This window comes from Phoca vitulina, unplaced genomic scaffold (genome assembly GCF_004348235.1).
Source record: "Phoca vitulina isolate PV1807 unplaced genomic scaffold, GSC_HSeal_1.0 scaffold37, whole genome shotgun sequence".
Classification (NCBI taxonomy): domain Eukaryota; kingdom Metazoa; phylum Chordata; class Mammalia; order Carnivora; family Phocidae; genus Phoca; species Phoca vitulina.
In genome coordinates, this window is record NW_022589740.1 from 6,227,187 (window position 1) to 6,248,445 (window position 21,259).

At 37.2% G+C, this 21,259-nt stretch overlaps 1 protein-coding gene and 1 pseudogene across 2 annotated transcripts in view; both read left to right on the forward strand.

The window, feature by feature from the left end:
* LOC116646688 (histone-arginine methyltransferase CARM1-like) overlaps window positions 1-21,259 on the forward strand; it is a 281,582-nt gene that overhangs the window by 72,427 nt on the left and 187,896 nt on the right. The window lies entirely within an intron of this gene.
* On the forward strand, window positions 5,556-7,794 carry LOC116646687 (annotated as a pseudogene).

Below are 21,259 nucleotides of genomic sequence, written 5' to 3' on the forward strand. Positions count from 1 at the left end.
GTCTCTGCAGCCGGCTTCCCTGCTCCGATACCTGGGAGCTCTGCCGCACTCAGGCACCCCCGGTCTTTCTGTGACCCCGAGGGTCCTGAGACCACACTGTCCCGCGAGGGTTCCACCCCCCACTTCGCCACCAGAGTGACGTCCCTCAGCGGAGCCGACTTCTAAAAGTTCCGATTTTGTGCTCCGTGGCTCTATCACTTGCCAGAAGCGGCCGACGGAGGCCCCTCCCCCGCCGTCTATCCTCCCGAATATCGCCTCGGATTCACTTCTCCGCACGTCCTACCTTCCGGAAAGTGGTCGCTTTTCTGTTCAGAGAGTTGTTGCTCTTCTTTTCTTCGATCTCCTGTTGAGTTTGTAGGTGTTCAGAATGGTTTGATCCGTATCCAGCTGAATTCCTGGGACCAAACAAAATTTAGGTCTCCTACTCCTCTGCCATCTTGCTCCTTAGTCTTCTTAATTTTATATCTTCTGGCAGATTTTAGTAGTGTTTTCTTGGAGTTTTAATTTAATTCTGATGACTAGTGATGTGGAGCACTTTTTCAGGGGCTGATTTGCTGTGCATATTTTCTTTAGTGAAGAATCATTTTAAGTCTTTTGACTATTTTGAGGGGAGGGTTATTTGTCTGTTTATGATTGAATTGTGGAAGCATTTTATAAATCCTAGGTATGAGTAAATTGCCAATTGTGTGTTCTGAGCATATTTTCTTATAGTCTGTGGCTTGCCTACTCACATTTTTAAGCCATTAAGTATGATGTTTGTTGAAATTTTTTTTTTTTTGTAGGTCCCTTTTCTCAGATTGAGAGACTTCCTATTCTTAGTTTTCTAAGGGTCTTTATAATCAGTAATTATTAAATTATGTGAAATGTGTTTTCTTTGTTAATTGAAACCTTACAGTGTTCATATGGAAATTGCAGTGATTGAGTCTTGAATGTTAAATTGGCCTTACATTCCTGAGAAATCCTACTTGGTCATGATATATCATCTTTTTTATATACTATGATGCAGTTTACTTTTATTTGGTTAAGTAATTTTGTGTCCGGGGGTGCCTGGGTGGCTCAGTTGGTTAAGTGTCTGACTCTTGATTTTGGCTCAGGCCATGATCTCAGGGTCAAGAGATTGAGACCCGTGTCAGGCTCTATGCTGACTCAGGCCATGGAAGCCTGCTTAAGATTCTCTCTCTCCCTCTGCCCCTCTCCCTCTCTCTCTCTCTCTCTCTCACAAAGAAAAAAGAAAGGAAGAAATATTGTGTGTGTTCATGAGGGAAATTGGTATGTAATTTTCTATTTTTGTTGCTTGTCAGAAGTTATCCTGAATAAATATTACAGTTATATCAGCCTCAAAAATGACTCAGGAAGTATTCTCTGTATTATTAAGCAGTTTTATGAGATTGGTGTTATTTTTTCTTTAAATGTTCAGCATCCAATTTACCAGGAAAACTATCTGAGCATATATAAGAGAAAAAAGTTCTTTTGTGGTCAAGTTTTTGATGACAAAAGTTTATTATTTATATAGGACTTTCAGATTTTTTATTTCCTCTTGTGTCAGATTTGGTAAGTTGTGTTTTTAAAAATATTTATCCATTTTATCTAAATATTGAATTTAGGGCTTTGAAAAATAGATATATTATTGTTATTGATTTCTACTTTAATTCTGTGTGGGCAGAGAACATATTCAATATGATTTCATACTTTTCAGAATATTTAAGACTTCACTTACAGCCCATGATATTATCTGTCTTGGAAACTACATTTTGTATTCTTGAAAAAAATATGCACTCAGCAGTTTGGGGGTGAGTGTTCTATAAATATCAGTCTGTCAAGGTGGTCTATAGTGTTGTTCAAATTATGTATGTATGTTTACTTTTTTGTCTATTTCTGTCAATTTTTGCTTTGTGTATTTGGAAATTATATTGCTAGGCACATACATTTTTATGATTATGTTTCTTCCTGATGAAATAACCCTATTACATTATCAAATGACTCTCTTGATCTCTGGTAATATCTTTTTTCTTGAAAGATACTTTATCTGATATCAGTACACCTGCTCTAGACTTATGCTTACTGATTGCATGTATATATAAATACATTTATATACATGGATATAAATTTATCCCAACGTATCTGTATCTTTATATTTAAAATGCTGTAAACATCATGTAGTTGGGTTTTGGTTTTCTTTTTTTTTTTTTTAAGATTTTATTTATTTATTTGACAGAGACACAGTGAGAGAAGGAACACAAGCAGGGGGAGTGGGAGAGGGAGAAGCAGGCTTCCCGTGGAGCAGGGAGCCCGATGCGGGACTCGATCCCAGGACCCTGGGATCATGACCTGAGCTGAAGGCAGATGCTTAAAGACTGAGCCACCTAGGCACCCCCGGGTTTTGGTTTTCAATCAATTCTGATAGTCCCTATCTTTTAATTAGTGCTTAGTGCATCAACGTTTAATGTAATGGTTGATATGGTTGGATTTAGGTCTGTCATTTTATTTGTTTGTCTCCTCTGTAGTTGGTTCCTCTGTTCCTTCTTCGTTGCCTTCTTTTGGATTATTTGAATATTTTTGAGAAATCCATTTAAATTTATCTACTTACTTTTTGGCTATGCCTCTGCAGTTTTAAGGATTTCTTTAGGAATTATAACATACACTCTAACTTTTCACAGTCTAAGAGTTATTATTGTACCATTATGTAAAATGTAGAAAATTTGCAGCCATGCAGTTTCATTTACTTTCTTATTGTTTATTTTATATTTGTCATATGTGTTACATATCCATATGTTATAAACCTCAGAACAAAATGTTTAAAATTTTATTTTAAACTATTAATATTTTAAAGCATTGAGAGAAGAGGTGGGTGGGTGGATATAGTAACTGGGGGATGGACATTAAGGAGGGCACATGATGTAATGAGCACTGGGTATTATTTGCAACTGATGAATCACTGAACCCTACATCTGAAACTAATGATACACTATATGTTAAATAATTGAATTTAAACAAAATAAGTTAAATTAAAAAAATAAAAAATAAAACATATACTTACCGTTTCTGATGTTTTTCATTCTTTCCTGAAGATCTAAGTTTCCATCTGGTATAATTTCCCTCAGCCTTTATAACTTCTTTGACATTTTTTATCATGCAAGTCTGCTAGCAACCAATTCTTTCAGTTTTCCATTATCTGAAAATATCTTAATTTTGCTTTCATTTTTTAAGGATATTTCCTTTGGATATGAGATTTTGGGTTATTGACTGTTTTTCTTCTTTTAGTATTTTGAAGATGTTCTACTCTTTTGGAACTCTATTGTTAGAGGTGGTAGTCACTGATAACTCAAATTGCTCTTCCTTGTATGTTATGTGTTATTTTTCTCTGGCTATTTTAAGATTTCTATATTTGTTTTTCAGAAGGTTAACTAGGCATGACTTTCTTTGTATTTATGTTGCTTAGGATTTGCTGAGCTTCTTGTATTTCCAGATTTGGGAAACATTCAGCCATTATTTCTTTAAATATCTTCCTTTTTGTATTCTATCCCTTCTCCTTCTGAGACTCAGATTACCTGTATGCCAGATCTTTTCATATTTTAAGACAATTCATTGGGGCCTTTTTTATAATTTGTAAAATATTTTTCTCCATATTGGATAATTTTTATTCATTTACAGATTCACTGACTGTTTTTCTTGTCATCTCATTCTATTATTTCCATTTTGTAAATTTGTAATTTCAGATATTTTATTTTTTATTTTTAGAATTTCTTTTTATTCTTTTGATAGTTTCTATTTCTCTGAATTTTTCCTTTTAATCCATTGCAATTATTTTTACTTTATGTCCTTAAGCATATATAAGCAGCTGCTTTAAAATTCTTGCCTGCTAATTCCTCATCTGGATCATCTTTGGGGCATTTTCTGCCAATTGTCTTTTCTTTGAGAATCTGGTTACTTTTTCCTGTTTGTTTATAAGTCAAATAATTTTGGATTGTATCCTGAATATTGTGAATGGTATTATCGTGGAGCCTCTAATTTTTGTAACATCTTTCCAAAGATGATTTTCTCTTTTATAAGCAGGGAAGTAACTTTGTTGGACTCCAACTTTTGTTTCTTTTTTTTTTTTTTTTTAAGATTTATTTGAGAGAGAGAGAGTGAGAGTGGAGGGAGGAGCAGAGAGAGAATCCTCAAGCAGACTCCACACTGAGCGTGGAGCCTGACATGGGGCTTGATCCCAGGACCTTAAGGTTAGAACCTGAGTTGAAACCAAGAGTGGGCTGGTTAACCAACTGAGCCGGCCAGCCAGGCACCTCTAAACTTTTGTTTCTTGATTGGAAGCCTCTATCTCATTTGTTTCAACTAAACAGTTTTGTGTGTCTCATTCAATGTGTGTGTTTTAGTTGTCAGCAGGTATTTGTAGAGTGCATCCACAGAATTGCCTCCCCTTCTCTGTCTGCCTTCTTTCTGGGATTATCCCCTTTCTGTCTGGCAGCTGTGGTTATCCTAAATTGTGTCTTCTTGTTCTTCAAGCCAGAAAGACTACTTTTTGTTTGCTTTCAAAGTGTTGCCCACCCTGAATGGCACACTGGGGTCTTACTGTCAGCCAAGAAGCTTTGGAAAAGAGAGAATCAGCACAGTGCCATTCCTTTCTTCCCATGGTTCAACTCATCTCTGGTGTTTTCCTGCTTTTGATGGATGGTTTTTATATTTTGTTCAGAATTACACTTATTTTCAGTAAGAAGGTTGATTCTATAGGAGCTTAATCAACCATATCAGGAGTACAATTCAGTCTTTTTTTAGGTTGTATTGTTGATGGGACAGTATCATCACATGTGCTGTTTTTTAATCCATTGAATTATTTTTACTGATCTTCTGTCTAATTTATTCAATACTCCTCTAAACATGGATGCCTAAAAGAAGTACTATTCTAGTAATGGTGGAAAAGAGTGATGCATACTTCTCGGACTTTCATTGTCATGCTCCTTGTAGTAATATATTATTCCCGATACATTCACATATTTGATAGGTCTTGTTTGCAGAATTTTCATGCAATACAGAAATACATGTTTTATGTCTTATTTACTCTTAATCTCACACAGGTCTTTGTGAAGTGGTATAAGCACTTATATGGCAGTTAGCAAGAATGAAAGCATATGACAGTGAAAAGGAATGAGAAGCCATTCACTCATTGAGGGTTCAGATACCTGACCTGGGTATCAAAAGTATTATGTTGTAGCTAACTGGGCTTCTTTGCCATGGAAATCCCACTCTCATTCCAGTTTTTCATGTGTAGCATAACACTCATAGTAAGGATAATCATAATGGTAGCTAACATTGTTTGAATGCTTATAGTATACCAGACCGTGTGCAAGGGCTTTATATTTATTATTTCATGCAATCCCGATAACCGTTGTCATTCTCAGAGAGGCTAAGTAATGTACCAAAGGGCACTCAGAAAGGGCTAGAGCTGAATCCTGGGCACAGAAAATTTGCCTTTAAAGCCAATGATCCTGGACACGGTTGGTGGTTGCCGGCAGTGTGGGGTTTCTTAAAACTGTTCCCTGCGGAGCCAGTCAGCAGCCAGCATTTCTAACAGAAACAATAACAAGCTGCCCAGCAACCTGCCGCAGTTACAGAATCTGATCAAGCGGGATCCGCCAGCCTACGTCGAGGAGTTTCTACAGCAGTATAATCACTACAAATCCAATGTGGAGATTTTCAAATTACAACCAAACAAACCTAGCAAAGAACTGGCAGAGCTGGTGATGTTTATGGCACAGATTGGTCACTGCTATCCAGAACATTTAAGTAATTTTCCTCAAGAGCTGAAAGATCTTCTCTCCTACAATCACACTGTCTTGGATCCAGATCTTCGAATGACATTTTGCAAAGCTTTGATCTTGCTGAGAAATAAGAATCTCATCAACCCATCAAGTTTGCTAGAACTCTTCTTTGAACTTCTGTGTTGCCATGATAAGCTTCTGCGAAAGACTTTATACACACATATTGTCACTGATATCAAGAATATAAATGCAAAATACAAGAACAATAAAGTGAATATAGTGTTGCAGAATTTCATGTACACCATGTTAAGAGACAGCAATGCAACTGCAGCCAAGATATCTTTGGATGTGATGATTGAACTCTACAGAAGAAACATCTGGAATGATGCCAAAACTGTCAATGTGATCACAACTGCATGTTTCTCTAAGGTCACCAAGATATTAGTTGCTGCTTTGACATTTTTCCTTGGGAAAGATGAAGAGGAGAAACAGGACAGCGACTCAGAATCTGAGGATGAAGGACCAACAGCAAGAGATCTTCTAGTGCAATATGCCACAGGGAAGAAAAGTTTCAAACACAAGAAAAGGTTGGAAAAGGCTATGAAAGTGCTCAAGAAACAAAAAAAGAAGAAAAAACCAGAGGTCTTTAACTTTTAAGCTATTCATTTGATTCATGATCCCCAAGATTTTGCAGAAAAACTACTAAAGCAGCTAGAGAGCTCTACAGCAAGGTTTGAGGTGAAAATGATGCTCATGAACCTCATCTCCAGATTGGTGGGAATTCATGAGCTTTTTCTCTTTAACTTCTATCCATTTGTGCAAAGGTTTCTGCAGCCCCACCAAAGAGAAGTAACAAAGATCCTTCTGTTTGCTGCCCAAGCATCTCATCACTTAGTACCCCCAGAGATCATTCAATCAGTGCTCATGACTGTGGCCAACAATTTTGTCACCGACAAGAACTCTGGGGAGGTCATGACAGTAGGAATCAATGCTATAAAAGAGATAACAGCTCGATGTCCTCTAGCCATGACTGAAGAACTTCTCCAAGACCTGGCTCAGTATAAAACACACAGAGATAAGAATGTGATGATGTCTGCTAGAACTTTGATTCAGCTCTTCCGAACACTGAATCCTAAGATGTTGCAGAAGAAATTCCGGGGTAAGCCTACAGAGGCCTCCATAGAAGCAAGAGTGCAAGAATATGGAGAATTAGATGCTAAAGATTACATTCCAGGAGCAGAAGTTCTAGAAGTTGAAAAAGAAGAGGATGCTGAAAACGATGAAGATGGGTGGGAAAGTACCAGTCTCAGTGAGGAGGCAGATGCCGATGGTGAGTGGGTTGATGTGTACCACTCTTCTGATGAAGAACAGCAAGAAATATCCAAGAAGCTCAACAGCATGCCCATGGAGGAGCGGAAAGCCAAAGCTGCAGCCATTAGCACGAGCCGAGTTTTAACTCAGGAAGACTTCCAGAAAATCCGCATGGCCCAAATGAGGAAAGAACTCGACGCTGCCCCAGGGAAAGCCCAAAAGAGGAAATATATTGAAATCGATAGTGATGAGGAGCCCAGGGGTGAGTTACTTTCTCTTCGGGACATTGAACGCCTTCATAAGAAGCCAAAGTCTGACAAGGAGACAAGACTAGCAACGGCAATGGCTGGAAAGACAGACCGAAAAGAATTTGTGAGGAAGAAAACCAAAATGAACCCATTTTCCAGTTCCACAAATAAAGAGAAGAAAAAACAGAAGAACTTTATGATGCGATATAGCCATAATGTCCGGGCAAAAAACAAGCATTCCTTCCGAGAAAAGCAGCTGGCACTACGAGATGCACTTTTGAAAAAGAGAAAAAGAATGAAGTAATCTCCAAGCAAATTTTCCATTCCAAGAACATAGTAAACTTGGTAGCAATTTAGTGATTTTGTTTTGGAGATGGGTAATGGTGGGAATGTTTGAAATGTAACCAGTAGTGGTGTTGTAAAATCATTTTCATTTAGCATTCATGCAAAAAAAAAAAAAATGTTGGGTGCCTAAAAAAAAAAAAGCCAATGATCCTATTTACTAATCATAGTCAACATTTGTTCTGCTGTGACTCTCTAATCCCTCTCAAATGTGTCATCTGTCTGTACGATTCATTATTGTAGCTCTCCTGAAAGCAGCATTTTTGTCTTTTTCATATTTGCCTTCTGTTTAAGTCAGATAACAGTGTCTTGCACAGAGTAGGTGGTCAATAAATGTGTGCTGAGTTGAATTGTGTGTTCTGTCATTGTACTCTATCAGGACTGTTGTAATCTCTCACTGCACTTTTATTTTTTAATAATATATTTCTAACAGATTGTATTATTATTTATTTATTTATGAGACTGCTTTTTCTCTCCAGTTATATCACATGAATTTGTAAGCCACTTCATTCCCAGGACTTAGCCCAATACCTGATATGTAAGACATAAACAATAAATATGTATTCAGTGAATGATTGTGGAGGACATTATGTTATAGCATAGGATAATGCAAGATTATGTCCTAATATGACGTAAAATGTTTATTCATGTTAGATTTTAAACCTTGTCCACTGGCATAAGCATTTCTACCCAGTGGGAGTCCTTTTCAGAAAGATTTTATTAGAAGTGATTAAACCCCCCAAAAGATTTAGTTCTTAGAAGGATCCTTCACTTTCATAAAACATTGATTTACATGGGACATATTTTCAGATACCAGGTATTTAACACATTTTAACATGTTGCATTGTTTATTTGTTCATTAGTTTATTCACTCATTCAAAAATATTTTATGCCAGATCTGTGCTAGACTCTGGGGATACAAGTGGAAAAAAGGCAAATTCCCAAACTAATAACTAGGCCTCCTAACTCGCTGTATTTCCTATGGACCATTTCTCCGATTTTGTCTTTCCTCTTGAGTTCAATATCTTTTGTTTAGGCTATTATCTATTCTATAAAAATCAAACCTAAAAGAACCCTGTTATTCAATTCTTTGAAGTCATTTATAAAAGTCATTACCAAACTACAGTGCTCTGTCTTCAAGCACTGTTCTCACTGAATTCAGGTGAATACACTCACAGCGTCCAGCTGGTGGTCATTGGCACATATACTGAGCATCAAGAAACAGGTACCAGAACTTTTGATGTAATCTTCAGACTTCAGGACTGCTCAGTCAGCCATGCTGAGTCTTTAGATGACAACTAGTTGTTATTAATAGAGTGGACTCTAATGGGAAACAACACTCTGCCTGACTGGCTAGTTTTTATCTGCACCTACACATCAAGTGACTAATAATCTCTGCTTGTAGCTTGTGATGGAGTTTTACGGAAGGGAGAATGTAAGACCTTGCTAGTGAGCACTCTGCAGTGTATAGACGTGTTTGCGTGGCACACACATTTAAGACCTTCTATTGGAGGAGATTATGCTAAGTGAAATAAGTCAAGCAGAGAAAGTCAATTATCATATGGTTTCACTTATTTGTGGAACATAAGGAATAGCATGGAGGACACTAGGAGAAGGAAGGGAAAAATGAAGGGGGGGAAATCGGAGGGAGAGATGAACCATGAGAGACTATGGACTCTGAGAAACAAACAGGGTTCTAGAGGGGAGGGGGATGGGGGGATGGGTTAGCCTGGTGATGGGTATTAAGGAGGGCATGTACTGCATGGAGCACTGGGTGTTATACGAAAACAATGGATTGTGGATCACTACATCAAAAACTAATGATGTTGGGGTGCCTGGGTGGCTCAGATGGTTAAGCGTCTGCCTTTGGCTCAGGTCATGATCCTAGGGTCCTGGGATCGAGCCCTGCATCGGGCTCCCTGCTCAGTGGGGAGCCTGCTTCTCCCCCTCCCTCTGCTTCTCCCCCTGCTCATGTTCTCTCTCTCTGTATCTCTGTGTCTCGAATAAATAAATTTAAAAAAAATCTTAAAAAAAAAAAACTAATGATGTATTGTATGGTGACTAACATAACATAATAAAATTTAAAAGAGTTCAAAAAAAAAAAAAAAAAGACCTTCTATTCCAAATAGTTCAACCTACATTTCTGTTGGCAAGGGTTGGGTTTTTGCTATGGAAGTATTGGTGGGTCTCCACTTTTTGAGAGAATGCTCCTAAGGGCATTAACTCTCTGGCACTCCTAACCTACCCTGAACATCGGCTAAGCCTATTTCTGAGCCAGAAGCTTTTGAGTAAAGAGACAGAGAAGTTCATGGTAAAAAGTTACTGGCATGAATGGGAAGCATCCAACCAAACAGCAGGTAATTACTAAGCATACTGACAGGGACTGACAGCATGCAGTATGGAGGGTGTTTGATATATATATATATATATAGTAAAGCCATCCTATTTTGAATATGTAAAGAACTCCTACAAATCAATACAGAAAAGGCAGATGTATCAAAGGACAAATATACGAAAGCTTAAGTAGGGTTTTCACAAGAGGATATCTGGATGGCTAATAAACATGAGAAAAAGCCCTGAATCTCACTAGTTTTTAGGGGAATGGAAAATAAAACTACAGTAATATATCATTATGCACACACCAGAATGGGTAAAATTTTAAAAGCTGATGACACCAAGTGTTGGTGAGAATTCTGAGCAGCTGAACCTCACATATACTGAATTGTTACAACCACTTTGGAAACCTGCTTGGAGGTAGCTCCTAAACATGTACATACTCACACCCAGAAGTTCTAGCAGGTATATTATAGAAATGCCGATAGATGTGTATTAAAGACATGTACAAATGTTTGTAGTAGCACTCTTTGTAATAGCCCAAACTGGAACCAACCCAGTGCCCATCCACGTAGAATGGGTAACTTAATGGTGAACTTCTCATAAAATGGAATATTTTACAGCAGTAAGATGGAACTAAGTATTTTACTCTTCCTCAGCAAACTTGCATGCCTCAATCCAGAAAAATCAAATAAATAAATAAGTGTATAATGAAATTCTGATTAAGGTTATTTCATATTGTGATAATCAGTAATCTCTAAATGATCTGGATTTTCTTGTACTAATTTAGGACAGGCACTTAGCTTGATTCAGCCAAGAAAGTGAATATGGCCATCTGATTCAGTTTCTGTGTGTGTGTGTGTGTGTGTGTGTGTGTGTGTGTGTGTGTGTCTGCCTGCCTTCCTTCCTAGCATGTGCTTTTGAGGGACTTCTTGTTTTTTTAATTGAATAGGTAAGGCTTTGTTTTATTGACATACGTTGCAGTGGACCTGTTGAAGGAGAAGTTTTATGAAAATACATTGGCTAGACTGTAAAGAGCTCATGATCATATATTTCTGGATCAAACAATGATCTTGATGGGTCCTTGGCCATAGGTAATATGTGTAGCTTCCAAGAACCCCCTTGAAGACACCTTGAGGCAGACGAAGGGAAAGGATATTTATGTGACTGAGGATAAAACCAGGGTGGCCATATCACACTGAGGGCTGCAATAATATAAATCTTCTGTGAAGAAGGGTTCCTTTTATATAATTAACCATAATATTTTCCCATGGGAACATTTCCTCATCTTTTTGAACTTGCAGTTTTGAGTAGCTTTCAAGGAACTAACAGTATATGCAGGGCTCTTATAATGTGTACAATCTATAGAGATACACATTTAATTTACTTAGAAGCAGGCACTTACCCAGTAAGGGGCACTTCTCCATTTAGAACTGCACTGCCTTTAAAACGAAATGTACATGGTTATCTATTTGATCTTCATTAAATCTCAGCATATTTTTGTACTGCTTGCTAAAACACAGTCTCCTCTGTGTCCCCCACCATTATTCATTATTCCCTTTTATTCTTTTCTTGAATTCTTTCTTTTGCTTACATTATTTATACCTATCAGAGTACCATCATTCATTCAGTTGCTCATTCATTTATTCATAGTTTATCAAATCGTTACTGAGAGCTTACTCTGTTCTAGACACAGTGCAGAGTCCTGGAGATGAAATTGTAATTAGCCTTCATGAGTTCCCCATCCTATAAGAGAGGCTGATAGATAAATATATATTTGAAATTCAGTGAGCTAGGTGCTCCACAAAGTATACTGGGAAGAGTAAAAGTTGTTCAGTTCAGGTTCCCAGTTTGGGGAGGTTGGGTTGGGTGGAAGAATTAGGAAGAATAGTTTGTCTACCATTTGCAGAGGTTAGATACTTGGGTTGGGTTTGGCAAAAGAATGTTATAGGAAGTATTTAATGTAGAGGGAACAATAGGTAACTCCAAGTAATTTGTTATGAACAGATCACAATGGCAAAGGGAGTAAAGACACATGACAATAGCTAATATGCTTTAACCATTTACTAAGTCTCAGAAACTGTTGTTAATATTTTATGTATAACAATTCTTTTTACCTTCTCAGCAACCTGTATGGTAGTTACCCTTATCATATTTTCATAGGTGAGAAAACTGAGCCCAGAAGGGTTAGATAATTTGTCCAGTTACCCGTATATGGTCATTGGTGAAGCCAGGATTTGAACTCTTAACTCCTCTGCCAGGTTGCCTCCTAAATAGGAAATGTGAGTTTGGAGAAAGAGATCTTGGAGGGCCTATGCAAGTCATTTGGAATCAGTTCTGTATATTATGGAGACCCTTTGAAGAGTTTTAAGGAGGGCAGTGGCATGATAAAGAGTATGCTAGAAAATTCACTCAACAGCCATGGGGGAGGGTAAATATTAGGGAGAGCAATTTTAGAGGCAGGGAGATCTGCTATTTATCTGTTTCCAGTTTTATTCCAAAACTAAATTGAGGAGACTTAAAAAGGTTGAGATAAGGCACAGTAAGAAAACCAAATTACAAGTAGGAAAATAAAGAGAAAAAAAGGGCACGGATATGAGATGGTGCCAGTGTTAAGACAAGGGCAGCAAACGTGGTGCTGTGCTGTGTGCTTTTTAAGGATCAGCTGCAAGCTTAGTCCTAAGCCACCAATGCAAAGATGGGAAAATAATTCATAGTCTCCATAAAACTTAGGGGGTAAGTGGGGGGAAGAAGAGGAGAGGTATAGAAGGAAGGATGGATGTGTGATGCATGTCTTTTTAATGTAGGGGTAGGCATTAGAATGTCAAGCCTGGAAGACAGGATTTTATAAATAATATTACTGTTAGCCCATATTTTAGTAGATATTGGGTAATAGAGAGTTCAAAATTATGTTTCTGAATAAGCTCCTTCTGTGCAGACATTGGTGTAGCCAGTTGAGTGGAGAGTCATATGCTTTCCTGTTAATTGAGCTAGGTGCACAACTGATGTTCTCTTATAAAAATGGTGATGGGGGAGAAGGTTGCATGCCTGAATAGAACTAGTTTCTGTGCCCTAACCTGTTCCCCTGCTTACCCCTGCACTCATGAACACATATTCTGCTTGGAAGTGTGAACACTGTAGGTCAGGATGGAGAGTAAAGACCCAAAGGCAGGATCAATATTATCATAAGGAAAAAATTTCCATCTGTGCTAACACAGAGTGAATATGTGCAGACAAGACCAAAAGTTCTACGCCATATAGCATGACCACATAAATTTTCATCTGGAAAAATTATTGAAGCAGGTGCAACCAAATACCCACCACAGTCATAACTCATTAAAATATCCAGAAGGCTGGGTTCAAGCAGGACAACCTCCTGGTGTGTCTTCTAAGATTAATCATTTGTGAAATGCAAACCAAAGTGACGAAGTAATGTGCTATATGGAATTATTTGCCATAAAACAATTAAGAGTTCCTCTGAAGTTCTTCTTGGTGGCACTATTTAGGCAATAGGGTCTATTTCTTAAGGCCTGCCTTCATCTTAATTAGAAAAGAAACCATAAAGCAAAAGGTCCATCTACTTCAGAACCGGTATCTGATTATTAAGAGACAAGTTTAAAAGATCATGATATAAAAAATTTAAAAAGAAATAGGTTAAAATAAGCATTTTGATTTATGGGAAAGTATTAATGGAGTTAGTGCCTCAGGACGCTGATTCTCCCAGTCACGGGATAATGGGAACTTGATGAACATCAGAAACCAGGGGTTTCTACAATGAGAGTAAGTAGCTTTTAAGCCTTAATCAGTTCCTGCCTTTGGACTTAATGGACAAGGACAAGGAAGAAGCAAAAGTCACAGATAATCTTGCATCTATCCTTTTAGACTCCTCTAGAGGTAATAAAGATAATATAGTTCAAAGTGGGATGACCCAGCACTTAACTTTCCCTCCTGCCCTTCCTTCCTCTGCCTTGTTTTTAGGCAGCTTGACCAGAGAAGTCCTGGTGTGCAGTTTTATCAAGCCAGAAACCAGCCAATAATTTGGAAAGCATTTCCAAAAGTGAAGAGAGAGTACAGTTTTGGAGAATTTTTTTAAACGCCATTTTTTTTCCTTACTGGATTCAGATAGTTAATTGGGAGACTTTTATCAATCCTTAAGAAACAGATACTCTAGTCTTATTAAAACTGATTCAGAGTTAGAGTATTTGGGTCAATTTTCTAAGGCACAGTATTCATTCCCATGAGGTTAGTATGCCACTGATGGCCAAATATGGTGGAAAGCAAAGCAACCATACATTAATCTCCCATAAGAGTAAAGAAGTGAAAAATACTAAACTCTTAACAATTTAAGTATACTAGCTTATTAGAACAATATTTACCAATATCCAAGTCAGTTTAACAAAGAAATGCAGGGATAGTTTAACAGAATACCCATGAATAAAATTTTTCACTTAACACATTAACAGACTAAAGAAGATGCCGAAAATTAATTTAATAAATTCAAGCTTCATTTGTGATAAAAAATATTAGTAAACAGTGTTAAAAACTCTCTTAATATGGTAAGTTATTTGTGTCACAAATCTATAGCAAACATCACACTAAATGGTCACACAATAGAGATATTAATCTAATTTTTTTAAAGTAAGCCCTATGTCAAATGTGGGGCTTGAACTCGCAATCGCAAGATCAAGAGTCCCATGTTCCATTGATTGAGCCAGCTAGGCACCCCAATATTAATCTAATACTAAAAAATAAGACATAGATGCCTACTCTCACTGCTATTTATTCCATGGTGTGATGGAAGTGTTAGACAATAAAATAAGCTTTTAAAAAGTACCAGAAAGGGGGGAAATCGGAGGGGGAGATGAACCATGAGAGACGATGGACTCTGAAACTGAGGGTTCAAGAGGGGAAGGGGGTGGGAGGATGGGTTAGGCTGGTGATGGGTATTAAAGAGGGCACATTCTGCATGGAGCACTGGGTGTTATGCACAAACAATGAATCATGGAACACTACATCAAAAACTAATGATGTAATGTATGGTGATTAACATAACAATAAAAAATAAAAAAAAAAAGTACCAGAAAGGAAATCACAAAATGGTCATTGCTTTCAAATGTTTGATTATCTACGTAGAATCCACTGAGAGTACTCTTAGGTATAATAATGAAGTTTGGTAAAGTTGCCAGATAAAGGGGAGAAAAATCTCCAAGTAAATATTTTAGTGGAGAGCTTGTAATATACTAAGACATAAATACTAAACGAAAATATTAGACAATGAAACAGCTACGTGGAGAATGAAAATGGGGTTATGTGGGAGGAAGTCACTGGGAGGCTAAAGATGGAATGGTGGGGGCAGCTTTATCAGGAAGTGATTTTAAACTGATATTTGAATGTGAAAAAGGAGCCAGTCATGAAGAAAAGAACTGCCCACCCACAGAACTATGAGCCAATAAATTTGTGTTGATTGAAACTGCTAAGGTGATGATAATTTGTTATTAGCGGTAGATACATAAGAAGTATCATAAAAAAATGACATTCAGTTGAGAGGCCTGCAGAAGTGGGCTCATTAAGTGTAGCCAGATTTCTGATATAAAAGAGGATGAGGGGAACTTGATACAAGATCAAGGCATTGGAGGGAAAGACTAGGTATATAGCACAGGGATGTTGGAGGTCAAGGAATTATGGGATGCTGGGTCAGATCAACGAATGACTTGGGGGGCTTGACATTCTAGCAGTGTGTGAGGTTAACAGAAGTGTGAAGCATGATGGGATAAATCCTGAATATGAGGAAAGTGGACAACTAGCTAGAAAGTGTGGGACCACTGGGTCATTATTCTCTTCTGTGCTTCTTGGTGGTTTGACAGCAACGTGGTGAGTAAAGTTCTCTTGGAAACTGTTCTCTTGGTGATGAGGAATTGCTTTTGTCTTTCTACAGAGGTGGTATAGAGGGCTGGGAGATAAGTGATCTCATTGGAAACAGGAAGCTAGGAACTGCCTCTTCCTTGTAGAGAGTATAAAGTGTGGAGAGACACAACATACCAAAAAACTTAGCAGACACTAAATATAATGATAATGTAATTGACCTTAGTTTATAAAGCAGAGAAAGTAAATCTCTAAGTTATTAACCTGCATCTCCATGTCTTCCAATCTTTTAATGCTTCAGTCTACTACTTAAAATCCTTGGTGACCACAATTAACATCATACTTAATGGGAAAACACTGAAAACTTTCCCCCTAAGATCAAGGATGAGACAGAAGTGTTTGCTCTCACTAGTTCTATTCAACATAGTATTGGAGGTGCTATCCAAAGGATTTATGAAGAAAATATGAAATAAAAGGCATCCAGATTGAAAAGGAAGAAGTAAAAATACTTACATCTGTATATGAAAGATCCGAAGGATCCCATCCACACACATAACAAACTATTAGAGCTAATAAAGAAGTTCAGCAAGTTTGCAATATACAAGATCAACACACAAAACTCAGTTGCATTTCTAAACAGTGAACAATCCAAGAATAATATTTTAAAATTCCTAATTGTTCAAATACAACAATAAAACACTTAGGAATCAATTGAACAAAAGAGGCACAAGAAAGACAAAACTCTAAAACATTTTTGAAAGAAATTAAATAAGACCTAAGTAAATGGAGAGACATCTTGTGTTAATGGATGGGAAGACTTAATGCTATCAGGTAGCAAGTCTTAATGCATGCTAGATGCTGGAGAGTTTCCGTCAAGCAGGTGGACCAGGGAATGCTTTTGAAAGCCAGAATGATCCAGAGGTATCACTTCTGATCCTTCTGTCATGAATGCATTTGGATTTTTAAATTCATTATTATTTCTTTTTAATGACAGAGGCATCAGAGTTCCCAGGGACTGGTCCATAGTTTCATGGGTATTGAGAGCTAGGACTGAAACACCCATTTAGAGGAAAGTGTGTGGCCCCGGAGCCAGCAGCTGCAGCAGTAGCTTCCAGATTCCCCACCTTCTGATCGTGAAAGAGATGGTGGCTTCAGTGGAGGGTCATTGGGAGGGGTTGTTTTGGGGATCACTCCTTAAAGATCAGCCTGGAGGGCGCCTGGGTGGCTCAGATGGTTAAGCGTCTGCCTTCGGCTCAGGTCATGATCTCAGGGTCCTGGGATCGAGTCCCGCATCGGGCTCCCTGCTCCTTGGGAGCCTGCTTCTCCCTCTGCCTCTCTCTCTCTGTCTCTAATGAATAAATAAATAAAATCTTTAAAAAAAAAAAAAAAAAAAAGATCAGACTGGAAGCTGCTTACAAAGCCCTTTCAATGATTTCCTAAGCCCTTGTTTCTCTAAATTAAATGTCTTTTTGTTTAGCTAGAATGATTTCATCTCCTTCAATAAAGCCTGATGGACGAGGCTCCTGCTCACTTCTGTCCTTCCTGGCGCCACACTTCATGTTCCAGCTCTATCAAACTAGTGTCATCTCCCCCACATACCCTGCTTTTTTTTGCCTCTGTGTCTTTGTACCTGTTGTTATGCCTGCCTGGATCATTTCAATCTTACTTCTCTGCCTACTTCTTTTTCTTTTTATTTTTTTAAAAGATTTTATTTATTTATTTGACAGAGAGAGAGACAGCGAGAGAGGGAATACAAGCAGGGGGAGAGGGAGAGGGAGAAGCAGGTTTCCCGCTGAGCAGGGAGCCCGATGCGGGGCTCGATCCCAGGACCCTGGAATCATGACCTGAGCCAAAGGCAGAAGCTTAACGACTGAACCACCCAGGAGCCCTTGCCTACTTACTTTTCTAAGCCTCCATTTGAATCATCTCCTGGAAGTCTCTTGGAACAGCTCCCCTCCCCTCCAAGTCTGGGCAGGTGCTCTTCCTCCCTACCCATTGTCACCATAACCCCATGTTCTGTTTGCAACACTCTGCTTATAAGTTGAGACTGTGAGCACCTTGAGGGCAGAACCTCTTTCTGCTTTTCTTTGTTACCCTCTAACTTCGCAAAGCCTGGAACATTGTAACACTCATCAGTGCTTGCTTTTCTGAATTGAACTTGTGACTTTTAGTATTCCTACTAATTTTTTGTGTGTAATTTTATATAAGGACTAAAGACCAGCTTGAGAAAGTAAATTAAAATACCAGAATATATATATATACACACAGACACACACACATATATGTATGTATATGTATATATGAAAAGATATCTATGTAAATAGAGTTAGGAAATATATATGAAAAGATAATAAATTTGGGCTCTATATGTAGGTCCATGATGGAGAACAATTATTTTTTAATTTAAGCTAACTTTCCAGGGTGATTTAAGGGCTTATTACAATGAGAAATATTTCACACAGAACTGTGAATATAGAGAAATTAGGGCATGCTTTAATCTGCTAATACAAACAGTAGTGTCTAATATGTTAAGTAGACCTAATTGGATAGTAATCACATTCCAAATTCCATTATTTTTCTTTATTGTCAACTACTTTAAGCCCACAGATATATATATTGTATACTTAATGAGTATAAATATATGTATCTACACATACAGTTCAGGCAAATATTTCAAGTGTTGCAGATCTACAGTCTGAAGACTGGTCCTCACCATGTGTCACACTGATGGGAACTTTAGATTAGAAATAGGGCAGAGGAGAGAAAGAAGGAGAGAGAAATTTTTGGCCTGTAATATTTCAGAGGGTGGCCTCAGTCTGAATGGCTGACAGAGTCTCTCGTCTGTACACAGTATCAAATTCTGGATTTATCAGAAAAATTAAACAGATACAGATCGAGTTAGGAAAAAGAAAGGCAGATGGTCAAGTTAGGAAAGCTTACTACTCAACATACAGCATGGTATTTTAAAATAATAGTGAGTTAGGAAGATATGCATAAATTACTATTTATGAACTTACACTTACTTCTTTGGAAACCATTTTAGGGAAATGTGGGAAGACAAACACACTCAGCCTTGATGCTTTCCTTCTTTATGGTGCATTTACTGAGTTCAGTGTCAAATGCATTCCGATAACTCCCTAGAGTACAATTTCAGCACACTGAAATATACATGCTCATGATTCATTTTCTGTGCCTTTCAATTCAATATAATACTAAGTGATTATTACCACTTCAAGGCATAGGAGATATATACTATGTTTCTCTTTTTTTGTAAAAATAAATTTTATTTTCTTATTAAAAAGCTATACATATTTATTACTGAAAGGTTTAAAAAGTGGAGCCAAGCAAGAAGATAAACCATAATTCTACCTACCAAATTAAAAAAAAAAAAAACACTATTAAAACTTCAGTGCATATGCTTGCAGACACTTCTAGGTATATAATTTTTTTCCTTATAAAAATCAGAGTTATGAAAAACATTTTATTTAAAAATTTCATTTAAAATACATAAGGAACAACCATCCACATTAACCTTAGTTTTGGCAATTTCATGGTGTTCCCATGTGGATTACCGTGATCTACTTAATTACTCCCCCATTACTTGACATTTAAATTTTTCCAGTTTCTCAAAAATACAAGCGGGCACTACAATGGAGAGAATTGTAATTAAATCTTTCCACATAATCTTTATTATATCCTAAGGGTAAACTCATCAAACTGAAATTACTGGGTCAGAGGGCATGATTATTCTAAAAACTTTTGATATACATTACCAAATTGCCCTACCAAAATATTCTGTCATTCACACTGTCATCATATGAGTATTCTCTCTATACATAAACTCACATTCACTAAAGACATAGAAAAATATCTTTACAAATTTGATAGACAAAAATGTTAGTTATCTCTTTTTGGATCTTTAAAGATATTATCCTTTTGTTAAATATTGTAGCATATTTCCAGTTTGTAATGTGTCTTAAATTTGCATGCCTTCAGAACATAGATTCAGAACATGCCTTCAGAACATAGAACAAATACAAACATGTATTTTTTTTTTATGGCTCCTGTCATTGGTATAATGCCTGAAAAATGTATCCAAATATTCTGCAGCCCAAGGTTATATAGCAATTTACCTATATTTTCTTCTATTGTTTTTATGCTTTCATGTTTTTGTAAATAAATATTTAACCTATTAATATTTGTAGAGGGAGAATAAGAGGTAAATATATAACAATTTTTATCCCTTAAATGTTTATCCAGTTGTCTCAAAACAATTACTGAACAAACCATTTTGCCCCACTTGTGTTTTCTAAAGATACAAAGTAATTCAAATTATTTGAAGACTTTATGTTCTATAAAAACATGCTGATCTAAACATTAAAGAATCTTTCTGTGACTGCAGTAAAAATGCAAGTGCTGTATCAGATCAGGTCTCTTAAAGGAATTCTTGATTTCTTTATAAAGTGAAGGTGGGGGGTGGCAAGATTATCATTTGACTGCCTGTGAGGGTTCTAGTCCCCATCTTGTCATCCTTTGTTTAAACCTAGCATTTCTTGGAAAATTCCGAGGCAAGATCACCTGCATTAAATGGCACTAGAAAAACATTTCTTAGTTGCTCCCTAATTGTAAGAGAATATAGAAAATATTCTACATTTTAAAATTCTATATGGCTTATTATACCACATAGGAAAATAAAACATTAACTGCTTTTACGCTTAGAAGAAAATTAATAGCATTAAGGAAAACTGGAAATCCTTCCTAAATCATTGATTTTTATGAAAACTGGTGGAACACAGAGCTGAATTCACTGAATAACTGATTAGATCGGTTCTCTGTTTTACCTTTATGTACACAAAGGAGCAAAAACATTAAATTATATCTTTCTCAAAGGTAAATGAAGTAGTCATTAGAAATTCCTTCTGAATGGGAAAAAGATGTAGTCAGATGCCTAATCATCTTAATGGTATTTTGAGGTCTACTACTCACATCTTGGAATTTTAGTTTTCAACTAGTGAAGGTTCTGAGAATATAGGCACATGTGCTATAAAGGAATGAACGAATAGAAAGGAATAAGAAAAAGAAGTATGTGGTGTGACATAAAAATAAGTTGGGGAATCCTCACTTTTGGATTAGACTGGTTAGACCAGTCCCTTTCAAACTTTCTTGGTCATGAGTTGTCCTGGGATCTTGGTAAGATACATACTCTGGTCCAGAATCTGGGTGTAGGCCTGAGGGTCTATGTTTCTGACAAGCTTGAGGTGATGCTAAGGCCGCTGGTCCATCCATGGAGCACACTTTGAGCGGCAACGATAGAGAAGAACTTGAGTTCTTTTTAGTTCTACAATTCTGTGCTTAACTAACAGAGATCCTTTGTTTACTTGGTAAAGAGATACTTCGGGCTTCATT